The 11,357-nt window shown below is 39.0% G+C and overlaps 1 non-coding gene across 1 annotated transcript; it reads left to right on the top strand.

Moving 5' to 3' along the window:
• Window positions 1–1,668: 1,668 nt before the first annotated feature.
• On the top strand, window positions 1,669–1,775 carry LOC120577252 (small nucleolar RNA R71). The gene has a single exon (XR_005643326.1). It is a non-coding gene; the product is annotated as a small nucleolar RNA R71 (small nucleolar RNA).
• The last annotated feature ends 9,582 nt before the right edge of the window (window positions 1,776–11,357 follow it).

An 11,357-nucleotide genomic window follows, 5' to 3' on the forward strand; every position in this document is an offset into this window, starting at 1 on the left:
GTTGACCTTTTTTGTTTTGGTGAAGGTTGGGTTTTGGGAAATGTTTTTGGTGGAAAAGGTTGGTTGGGTGATGGGGTTGGGCTTTGAGTAAGTGTTAGGAGTTGGGTTGGGTGAATTGGTGAAGAATTTGTGGGTTTTTAGGTAGGTGAATGGGGGTTTTAGAAAAAATGGAAGGATGAGAGATGTTTGTGGTTGAGAATGGGGGATGAAGAAGATGAAAGGGGACCAAACCTGGTTGAGAATGAGGTAAAACCAAACCTGGGGTCGGGCACGGCCGTGCCAATCTTAGCACGGGCCGTGCCAACTTCCTGGATAGTGGAGGGCAAGGTCTGGCACGGCCGTGCCAGTGTGAGCACGGGCCGTGCCAAGGTTCTGGATAAATCGACTTCAAAAATTTTCCGTTTTCTCGAATCATACTCGGACAATTACCTACAAAACAAATAAAAACAAAACAAAAGCAGTTAAATGCGTGGGTTGCCTCCCACGAAGCGCTTCTTTACAGTCATTAGCTTGACGTTCAAGAGGTTTCTCTACCCTATACCCAATCTTTCCCAAAGGGATAGTGGCGTCAACCTGGCATTCTCCCCCAAATCACACATGGATTTCTCAATACTTTCGGATCCTATGACACAAGGTATGGGAAAATTTTCTGGATTCTTAAGTTTAGATGATAATTTGGTTGGAAGTATTTCAATAAAAATTCTAAATTGGTCATCTAACTTTGATTTGACAAAACCTTGTGTTAATGGATTTTTAGGCTCATGAGGTGGTGAAACAAATGGTTTTTCATTTTCTCCTATAGTTTTCTCACTTTGAGGCTCATCACTTCCTATCTCTCCCTCATTGTTCTTAATTGTCACAACGGGGTCCTCTAATTGGTTACCATCCCTAAGAATAATAGAAGTTATATGGCCTTTGGGGTTGGTTTCAGTTTGTCCTGGAAAGATCCCGGTGGTTTGAGAGGAAGTAGTCACGTGTTGGGCCACTTGAGAGATTTGGGTTTTGAGTATCTTATTGTGAGTTGCTATGGAGTCTACCTTGGATGTGATTTTGGCAAGAGAGTCATTCAAAAATCCTGTTTGGTTTTTAAGCTCTTGGAGTTGCTTGGATTGATTTATAACATAATTTTCCATTAAAAGTTCCAAGCTGGATTTTTGAGGGACTCTTTGGTTGTTTGCATAACTGGGTGGTGTTGCTTGTTGTCCAAAAAGATTTTGAGGGGTTTGATAAAAAAAATGGTTGTTTCCAAACCCTCGATTATATTGAGCATAGTTTACTTGCTCAGGACTTCTAACAACATTACCTAGTTGGCAATCAATGCCAATATGGCCAAATACACCACAAACTTCACAAGGAGGTGATACAGGAGCAGGTGTGACAACACTAGTATTCATTGTATCAAATTTTTGTGTCAGTGTGTCAACCTTAGCAGTTAGATGATCAAGGGAGAAAATTTTGTACATACCTGCCTCTTTTTTAGAGGGTGAAGAAGCAGTGATGACTCTCTCACTTGTCCACTGATAGTGGTTTTGTGCCATGCCCTCGATCAAATCATATGCTGTTGTGTAAGTTTTATTCATCAAAGCTCCACCTGCAGCTGCATCAACATAGATTTTTGTGGTATACGAAAGACCATTATAAAAGGTGTGGATAATAAGCCACTTCTCTAAACCATGATGGGGGCAAAGCCTAAGCATTTCTTTGAAACGCTCCCACGTATCGTAAAGAGATTCACCATCTTTTTGAGTGTATTGAAAAAGCCTCGCCCTGAATTGAGCGGTTTGAGAAAGGGGAAAGAATTGGGCAAGGAAAGCTCGCCTCATTTGGTCCCAAGAAGTGATAGAACCAATAGTCAATGAATGAAACCAAGCACTAGCTCTATCCCTTACGGAAAAAGGAAAGAGGTGCAGCCTTACGGCCTCTTGGTTTGCCTTCAAAGTTCCACTGAGTCTTAGAAAAGTTGAAACATGAAGATTCGGATCCTCAGTGGGTGATCCGAAAAATTGATTTTGCTGCACTAGGTAAATAAGTGCAGGTTTTATTTCAAATTTACTACCCTCAACCGTTGGGTACACAATAGCATCGTACGGCTCATCTGAAGATGTGATTGCATACTCTTCGAGAGCACGTTTCTCATCCATGTCGTTATTATTGTCTTTGAGCCATGCCTGAAATCAAAACGGTTAAAGATAGAAAATAAAAAATAAGGAGAAAGGGAGGGAGATATATATATATATATATATATAAAATAAAAATAAAATAAGATAAGGAAATAAAATATATTATAAATATATAAAAAATTAAAAAAATAAAAAGGTAAGAAAAAGGAAATAAAATATTTTATAAATATATGTATATATACTATTTTATATATTTTTTTTATATATATATATATATATATTTTTCTTTTTAGACTAACCACTATTAAAAAGTTAACCAAATTACAATAACTCCTCGGCAGCGGCGCCAAAAACTTGATGGGATAAAACCGCAAGTGCACGGTCTTACCGAAGTAGTATGAAAAGAGTATCGTTCCGACAGGGAGTTATGAATTCAATTAACTTTAGATAATGATTAGACTAAAGGTTTATAAGGTAGAAAGTTGTATTTTTATATATTTAAAAGAAAATAATAATAAAAGATAAAAGCCTTGGGGTTATTGGTTCATCCTAACGACAAGTCCTTCTCAAACCAAACTATTAAACTTATAACTTTATGTTAGACCTAATTTCTCAAGACAGTTTCTCTTTTGTTCCTCTAGCAACCAAGCCTATTTCGCTGACTTGATTACTATTAGATTTTGGTTCCTCTAACAACCAAGCCTATTTCGCTGACTTGATTGTTATTAGTTCCCTTGAAGATCGAAACTATATGTCTCAAAGATTGCAAAGCCTATTTCGCTGACTTTGCAATCCTTGTCTAAATTCACTTGTTCGAATATCAAAGCTCCACTTTCGTTTTATGAATTGATATTTGAGATGATGGATAAACAATTATCAAACCCTCCACTTTCGTTTCCACAGTTTGATAATGGTTGATCCATGTTAAAGCGGTGAATTTAGATAAGGAATTAGGGTTACATAAGATTAAGGTTTAAAGCTTGGTTTGATTAGGATTATGTCATTAGACTTATCCAACAATCCCAAGACAAGAGAAGTCTACTCACTAATGTTCATCGTAGACAAGGGGAAGAAGAGAGAAAGCATAAAAGTAAATAACAATAAAGTAAAATGAACTTTTATTAGAAAGACAATTGTCACATATTGTATTCCAAGAAAAGATGAATATTTGTGATGGCTAGCTACTCTATTTATAGTACACAATTGACTTAAAATCTAAGCAAGTATATTCCAAGAATATTCCTCAGTAGATTGTGCGCCAAAATAGAATAGCTTGGAGTCCAAGCAAAAGCAGCAAAAGGTCTCTGGAGGGTGGCACGGCCGTGCCAAGGCTAGCACGGGCCGTGCCAGGCTTCTGACTAGTGGGAGATATATTTTGTTTCCCAATCTTCGTATTTTCGTGTCCAATTTGCTCCAAATCTCTTTCTTTTGCTCCAAGACTCAATCCATCCAATATTCTTCCCTGAAATATAATAAATTGCAATTTAAAGTAAACTATCCTAAAAAGGAAATAATACTAATATAAAATAATATAAAATCTAAATAAAACTAAACTAAATAGCATATTAAAATAGCATATAAATGACTCATCACTTGTAAGGGATAGCCTTTTCTGAAGTATAAGGTACTGGTCCGGGCAGCCTTATCACTAGAGGCTCAGCATTCTCTTTCAAAGGCATACTCTTGATAGGCGGATCATGAAAAACTGGCACAATCACACAGACATCACTGTCAGTCAAATAATTGTCATTCATCAAGCTCTGGATGTCATTTTGAACAGTATAGCACCCCAAAGGATTACGGAAGCATTCTGGGCAACTGGCATGATCATGGTCAAACAAAGAGGCTTGGCATAGCTTGATGTGTAGAGGCACCAAAGGAGTTGCAACATTACGAACATCAAGTCTGGGAGCTTTCTCATATACCTCAATCATGTTTACAGCAGCGTGATTCAGAAGAGGATTGTCGAGGACATGAGGGACATTATTCTCAAAAGTTAACTTTCCTTGATCAATGAGCTTCTTCAAAATGTACTTTAAAGCATAACATCCTTCGACATCATGACCCAGAGCACCTTGGTGGAAATCACACTTGAGATCAGAACGGAACCTGGGAGGTAACGGATCAGGTGGAGGCTTTCCCTGTTTGGTAGTGCAGTGCCCTCTGAGAAGTAGAGTCGGGAGTAACTCAGCATACAACATTGGTATCGGAGGAAAGGTAGGTCTAGCTTGTTGATGTTGTTGTTGTTGAACCGGTGGCTGTTGTGGCATTTGTTGAGCAATTGCATTAACGGGTACCTGAGGTTGACCCGATGGCAAAGGATACTGATGATAGAATGGTGGAAAGAAAGGATGCTGAGAGTACGGCGCATATGGGTACGACGGAGGCATTTGGGCAGCATTAATAGGAGCAATAGTAGCCATGGATTGACCGGCTCCAGCAGATACCATCCCTACTTCTGCTTCTTTCTTCTTATGATGTCCGTTACCACACCTCTTTGATGCATTCACGGAGCATTCAACCTTCTCGAATACAATAATTCCTTCTCTGACAGCTTCCTCCAAACGAGTCCCCATGGTGACCATCTCAGAGAAGTTATTTGGAGCAGCAATGATCATTCTTTCGACATAATCCTTTTTCAGAGTCTTCAGGAATGTCTGAGTCATCTCTTCTTCATCAAGAGCGGGAGTGATGCGGGCAGCTGCCCCCCTCCATCTCTGTGCATATTCGCGGAAGCTTTCATCTTTCTTTTGGGAGAGAGATCTGAGAAATTCCCTGTTTGGCTTCAATCTGGTATTAATCCCATAGTGGCTTTTGAAAGCAGCGGCTAATTCATCAAAGGTATGAACGTCATCTTTGCTCAAGCTAGTATACCATTCTGCAGCATCTTCCATTAAGCTATTTTGGAAGCAGTGAATCATGAGTGAATCATTGTCTTTGTAGTTACCCATCTTTAGGACATATTTGATAATGTGGTTCTGGGGACAAGTCAGCCCATTGTATCGGTCGAAATCCAGGATCTTGAACTTCTTGGGGACATCCACCTTTGGTACCAAGCAGAGATTATGAGTTTTAAAAGAGTCCCCATTCCCTCGGTTAGCTTTGATTTCATGACGGAGTTCTTTAGCAAGTTCCTCCATCCTTTCTTCCATGGTTTTGATCACGGGGATGTTTCCGTGATGTGCGTTGATGTTAACACCTTGAGATATGGCATGCACAAGAGGCTCAGTGACAGTTGCCGTTGTATGAGGCAAAGTAGTATTGATGGAGACAGCGTTTGTTGTAGGAATCGGACCATTGTTAGCGGTGCCAGAAGTGCCTGCTGCAGTACTAGTAGTGAAAAACGGTGGAAGTCCATACGGAAACCCAGTTGGCATAACGAAGCGAGCATTAGTAGATGCAGTTGGGATCACACTTGTAGTTATAGGGATAGCTGCGGCTATAGGGATAGCTGTGGCTGATTGTTCCTGGGCGGCTAGCAGAGCAGTCATGGTATCATTGGCCTTAGCCAATTCTTCCCTCAGAGAAGCTAACTCGGTAGGGAGCTGAGCATTTTCCTCTTCCATAGCTACCAAATTCTTCTTTCTGTATAGTCTAGTCCGATGTATTCTGTCAGGTTCGTAGACTTTTCGAGCACGAGCCACCTTTCAATCTGTGGCAGAAGAACCAGGAGGCATTGAGCACTTGGAAACCTTTTGTGACTTGATGAATGATGCATATGATGCATGATATGTACAAATGCAAATGTAAAAAGCTTCTTTTTTTGGTCATCGAAGGGTTTTTTAGACAAATTAGGAACTTTGTAAACAATATTTAAACAAGCAAAGCAAAACAAAGTTTTTACAATGTGAATCCCTTTGAAGTACTAAGCCAAGGGAAGACCTTGAAATATAAGCAAATAAAAACTCTCAAGCATAGGAAGTGGTGGGATGATCCTCAGACTCAGACTCTGAATCCGAACCGCAGTATCTAGCATAGAAGTCGCGTCGTCCTCTAGCTCTCTTGGAGTCCCGCATAAGCAACTCATCTTTTTCTTCGAGTTCCCTTCGGACCTTGACCAATTCCTTCTTCAACATCAGGTTCTCATGAGTCTTCTGCTCATCCTTACCATCCAAAGTCATGATTAGATTCTCAGCTTCATTGTATCGGGCTTTCCACATCTGCTTCTCACGACTCTCCATGGCCAGATGCTCCTGATACATCTCCTGAGTTGTGGGAGGTAGAGGTAAAGGTATAGATGGAGCAGATGCAGACACATGTCTCATAGCAGGGTAGGGCATACCAATCTCCTCGGCCCGATCTATTACCCACTGAGTATAGGCCTCATGAGCAATACCGGATCTCACACCCAAATGCTTCACACTCTTCCTACGGACTTTGGACCAAGCATCTATGAAGGCCTCCCTTTGTCCGGTGGGGGCATTCGAATAGTAGAAGAATTCCGGAGATGTAGCAAGATTAATGGGCTTTTCCTTCATTCGGAACCCAAACTGTCTCATAGCAAGTTCAGGATTGTAGTTGATTCCCCCACGGGTACATTGAGAAAATCCCCACAACCGGTAATAATTTCCTTAACCTGAGCGGCGGGAGTGAGCCAGACCACCTCATTAGGAGTGAGGGACATAATCCGCTGTGAGTAAGACCAATTCTCCGAGTTGTCATGGAAAGAACTCGGAAGGTGAGAAATAAACCACCTATATAGGAGAGGTACGCAGCAAAAGATGTACCCACGACCTTTGAGGGTTCGATCATGGATAGCATGGTATGTGTCAGCTAGCAAGGTAGGAACCGGATTCTTGGAATGGAAGATCTCAATTGCATTCATATCCACAAAGTTGTCGAGATTCGGAAAGAGAATGAGCCCATAGATAAGCAATGCAAGAATAGCCTCGAGCGTGTCCTGACAAGTGGTATTGAGATTAGCCTGCTCAAGTAGATACTTCGAAGTGAACCCTCGGATGTGAGACTTGGTAATAAGATGATTGGAGACGTCGGAAGTCTTGAGATAGAGATCCTTAGCAATAACCAAAGGAGTAAGAGAAGTCCCGGGACCGGTGAAGGGTGTCTTCTCAGCTATAGGTGAATCTAGCAAGTAGGAATAAGCCTCAATAGTAGGGACTAACTGGAAATCCGGGAAAGTGAAGCAACGGAAACTCGGGTCATAGAATTGCACTAGAGTGTGCACTAGCTTCTCTTCAACATTAGTCCGGAGAATAGTAAGCAAACCACCATATCGGAGTCGGAAACCTGTTTGATTCTTAACCTTGAGTGCCAATTCTCTCAGACTAACCAAATCAACTTCCTTGAACTTGTAGGATTTAGTCCTCTTCATACCTGTAATGTTTACAAAGTTTTTAATTTGTCCAATCCTTCGATGAATGCATGAGAAAAAATTTATGCATGAATGCATGTATGCATGATTGTTTTTCAATTACAGAGAAAACATGGAGGGTTGAGTTTCAAAGTTGAGGAGCTACGGGCGGACACGGTGCCCGGTAAACTAAGGCTTAGGATAATAGTAACCAAGGTTCTAATGAAGTTCCCAAACTGCAACCTCTCTTACGTATATCATGGTAGCACGGGACAACGTCCGTTCCATGTTTATGCGCAAGAAGGTCTAGTTTGAGTGTAGTATCGCGTGACGACTAGAACTCGAGACAACACTCGGTTTAGCCACCGCACTACGTCCTAAAAAGGCCAGGGATGGGTTTGGTAACTACGGTCCATAGCATCGTCGAACAATTGAAAGCAAAGTGCCTAAGCATGACAACACACGCCGACAATATTACTTCCAAAATGCCTCAGCTATGTGAGATTGATCGCATAACCCAATACACGAGGCAACCCTCGGATCGAATTGTCGATTATATCTCTACCTATTCCTAAGTTCACTCAGCCCGGGTATAGGACTTTTGATATTCTCACCCCACACGTCAAATGAAAATAAACAAATATTCACATATGTAAGCAATAAAACAAAGCGTAAACATAAACTACGAAAAACTAGGCGTGACCCGCTTAAAACTGGCCCCAGTGAAGTCGCCATTTTTGTTATCACGATTTTGGGGTGTCAAGTCATTAATTAGGCTTGAACCTTTCAATCTTTGATATTCTCTATTTTTTCTTGGGAAGGGCAAAATTGAGAAAACCCTTAGAAATTCTAAGTTCGGGGGTCGTTTTCACTATGGGAAGGTGTTAGGCACCCGCGATGACTATAGTACTCTATAGGAGCCGTTTTCTTAGTTTTATGTCTACGCTTTATTTTTAATGCTATTTATGGAAAAAGAAATTTATTTATGTTAAGAATGGGGGGAGAAAGTGTTTGAGGTTTTATTTTAGTGGACTTGGAGAGGTTTTGACCTCATGCCTACATACCCTTTTAAGGGATCAAACTCCATGTAGTTCTCTTTCAAAAAAAGTTTCTGGTGTTTTTCAATTGATTTTAAGTTTTGAAAAAATAGGTTTGAAGAAGAGAAAGAGGCCTTAAAGGAATAAGAGAAGAAAATGGTGAATGGTTGGATCAATTGTTATTAAAAAAGTCTAAGTAGGAATTAGGATTCATTTGGATTTGATTAAGAAAATAAAGGAAAAAATTCAATGGAGTTTTGACTCCAAGGTTTGTTTGGAAAAATTTGAGTGATGGAATTTGTTTATTTTTTTGGAAAATTGGCATTTGTCTAAAGATCGCGTTTCCTAAGCAGACATCTAAACGGTAAACATGCAACGTGTGTGCGTGTCGGTGCTTTTGTCGGTGTACATCATTAGAGTCCATTGTCCTTTACACTTTGCCCTAGTTTACATGCTATGGTCTTGCGAGTAATTAAAAGAAAGCTAATCTACCTAAAATTATTACAAACCCATTTGATATAGAAATGAATAGAAAAATAATGCCTAAACTATGAGATGGATGAAATATGAAATGAAATGATTAGTATCATAAGGCATAAAATGGCAAGAAAAAAGAAAGCAATATTGAAATAGGATAGCAAAAAGAAAAGAACAATGAAATGAACTAAAAATGACAAAATATACTTAGAATTTGGTATAACACTTGGACATGCACATGACCTATAATTCCCTCATCATAGCCATTTTTAAAAGAGGTTTGATTTTAAGCTACAATGTGAGGATCACAAGAACACACACAAGCAAAGCATTATAACACATTCATAGAGATATTTTACACTTTATTTCTTGATAAAAACACACATTATTTATCAAACAAGAAAAAGAAAAGAAAATTCACATCCATAAACAGCAAAACACACATATGATCAGAGGCTTATTCAACATGAAATTGCATATCAATCACTCACAATATATGCCAAAATTTATGAAGAAAAATATGGCAAGAAATTCACAAAATTAAGCCAAAAAGAACAAATTACTCAAGAAAATAACACCTATATTTTTATCATTTTTTTTAACATGTAAAAACATCACAAAAGTATCAGAAACATATCAAGAAACACATAGAAATTTTTAGGAATTTTTATGAGAAAATTTGAGCAAGCGTGGGGTTCAGATAGCAAGCAACAGGGTGCAAATAGCAGGAAATAAAGAAAAAAAATAAAGAAAACCACAAACAGAAACCCAAGCCCAAAACCCATGGATCTGGACGCACAGGAACCGTTAGATTGATCTAGAAAGCCAAACCCAAGATCTAAAGGTTCAGAATGAAGGGAAAGAACCAGAAATAAACCGGACCGGTTCAGTTGTTTATATAAAGGCTTATGGACCGGTTTTTTTCATTTCTTCCTCTTCCTTCTCTCTCTTCTCTCATTCTAGTGAGAGAAGCTCTCACTTCTCTCTTCACTCTCTCTCGCCGGAAACTGGAAAAGGAAGATGAACTTCATCTTCTCCGGTGAGGTTTGTTCCTTCGGCGTGGTGGCCGGCCACCGGAGTTGAACAAACTTCTCCGTTTTCAAAAATTTTTACATTTTTAGATATCCTTTTTTGTCCTAAACACGAATATGGCACTGGATTTTGCATGCAAAGCTTGAATCAACGTAGATCTACGCTTCTTGTTCGCGGTTTTGAAAGAAACTTTTTTCATGTTTTTTTTACTTTTTCGAATGGAATCTTTTAGAATTTCATAGATCTACACTTGATTCGTCTTTGTTGATGTTCTTGAGAAAAAAAGATGAAGTTTGAGTTTTACCTGTGATTTTCGGTTGGAGATTTCGAATGAGTTGTTCGGAAAACTTCGATTTGATTCTGTTTGTGGATTTTGCTGCGTGAATCCGAAAATAAGTCGGTTCTTCTTCTTCACCGGTTCGATTTCTTCTTCTCCTGTTTTCTCTTCTCAGATCCTTCGTGATCGTGCTTGAGTTCGTCACTGATGGTGATGAATTCGCACTGGAATTGCGAAGGAAATGGTTCAATGATGATGATTCAGTGATGAATCACTGAGAACTGTAAAGAAATCAAAGGAAAATTGTTGAATTCTGGTTCTAGAAAAGTTAGGGTTTTTGATTTTGTTCTTGGTGATTTTTTCTGTTTCGATCTAACAGAATAGAGAGAGAGAATGCAATTCTGTTTTGATGATGTGGCTTGAAATGTATGGATCCGTGTGGAATTTCTGACACTGTGTGTTATTTATAGCCTGCCATGTGTATTTGGGACCAATGAGATAATGACACCTGTTCTGGACTGGACTGGATCGAATTTTTGGACTAAAAAAGCACTTGGGACCTTTCTGCAAAATAATAAACTTGAAGGACTTGACTGCAATGAAATTTTTAAATGTTTTGGGCTAAAATGTAATTAAAAATAAAATTGGACTAAAAAAGTAAATTTGACAAAACGTAAAGTGAAACTAAAAAATAAAATCAACAAAAGGACTAAAACGAACCAGATACTGACATGAGGTATTTTAAAATACCTCCCTGTCGAAATTTCGATAGGAAAAGACCAAAATGCCCCTAGGGACTAAACTGACTCAAATGCAATTTTTGAAATGATTTTAAACAGAGATTCAACAATGATTTGTACAGACAAGTTTAAAAGACTCAGAGAGAAACACAGGGACTAAAATGGGTTCCAAAGCAGGAAATAACCAAAATACCCTTTTTGTATGATTTTTTTGAAATAAAATGCGAGGAAAGTAATGCAATGATTCAGAGAGTTTTTCAAATGACTTGTAATACAAGAAAAGACACTTTGAATAGTTTTATGCAAGAAAATCGAGCTTGAACGTACATTGAGACAGAGACAATAAAATATGCAGATGAAAAG

The sequence above is a fragment of the Medicago truncatula genome, chromosome 7, assembly GCF_003473485.1.
Source record: "Medicago truncatula cultivar Jemalong A17 chromosome 7, MtrunA17r5.0-ANR, whole genome shotgun sequence".
Classification (NCBI taxonomy): Eukaryota; Viridiplantae; Streptophyta; class Magnoliopsida; order Fabales; family Fabaceae; genus Medicago; species Medicago truncatula.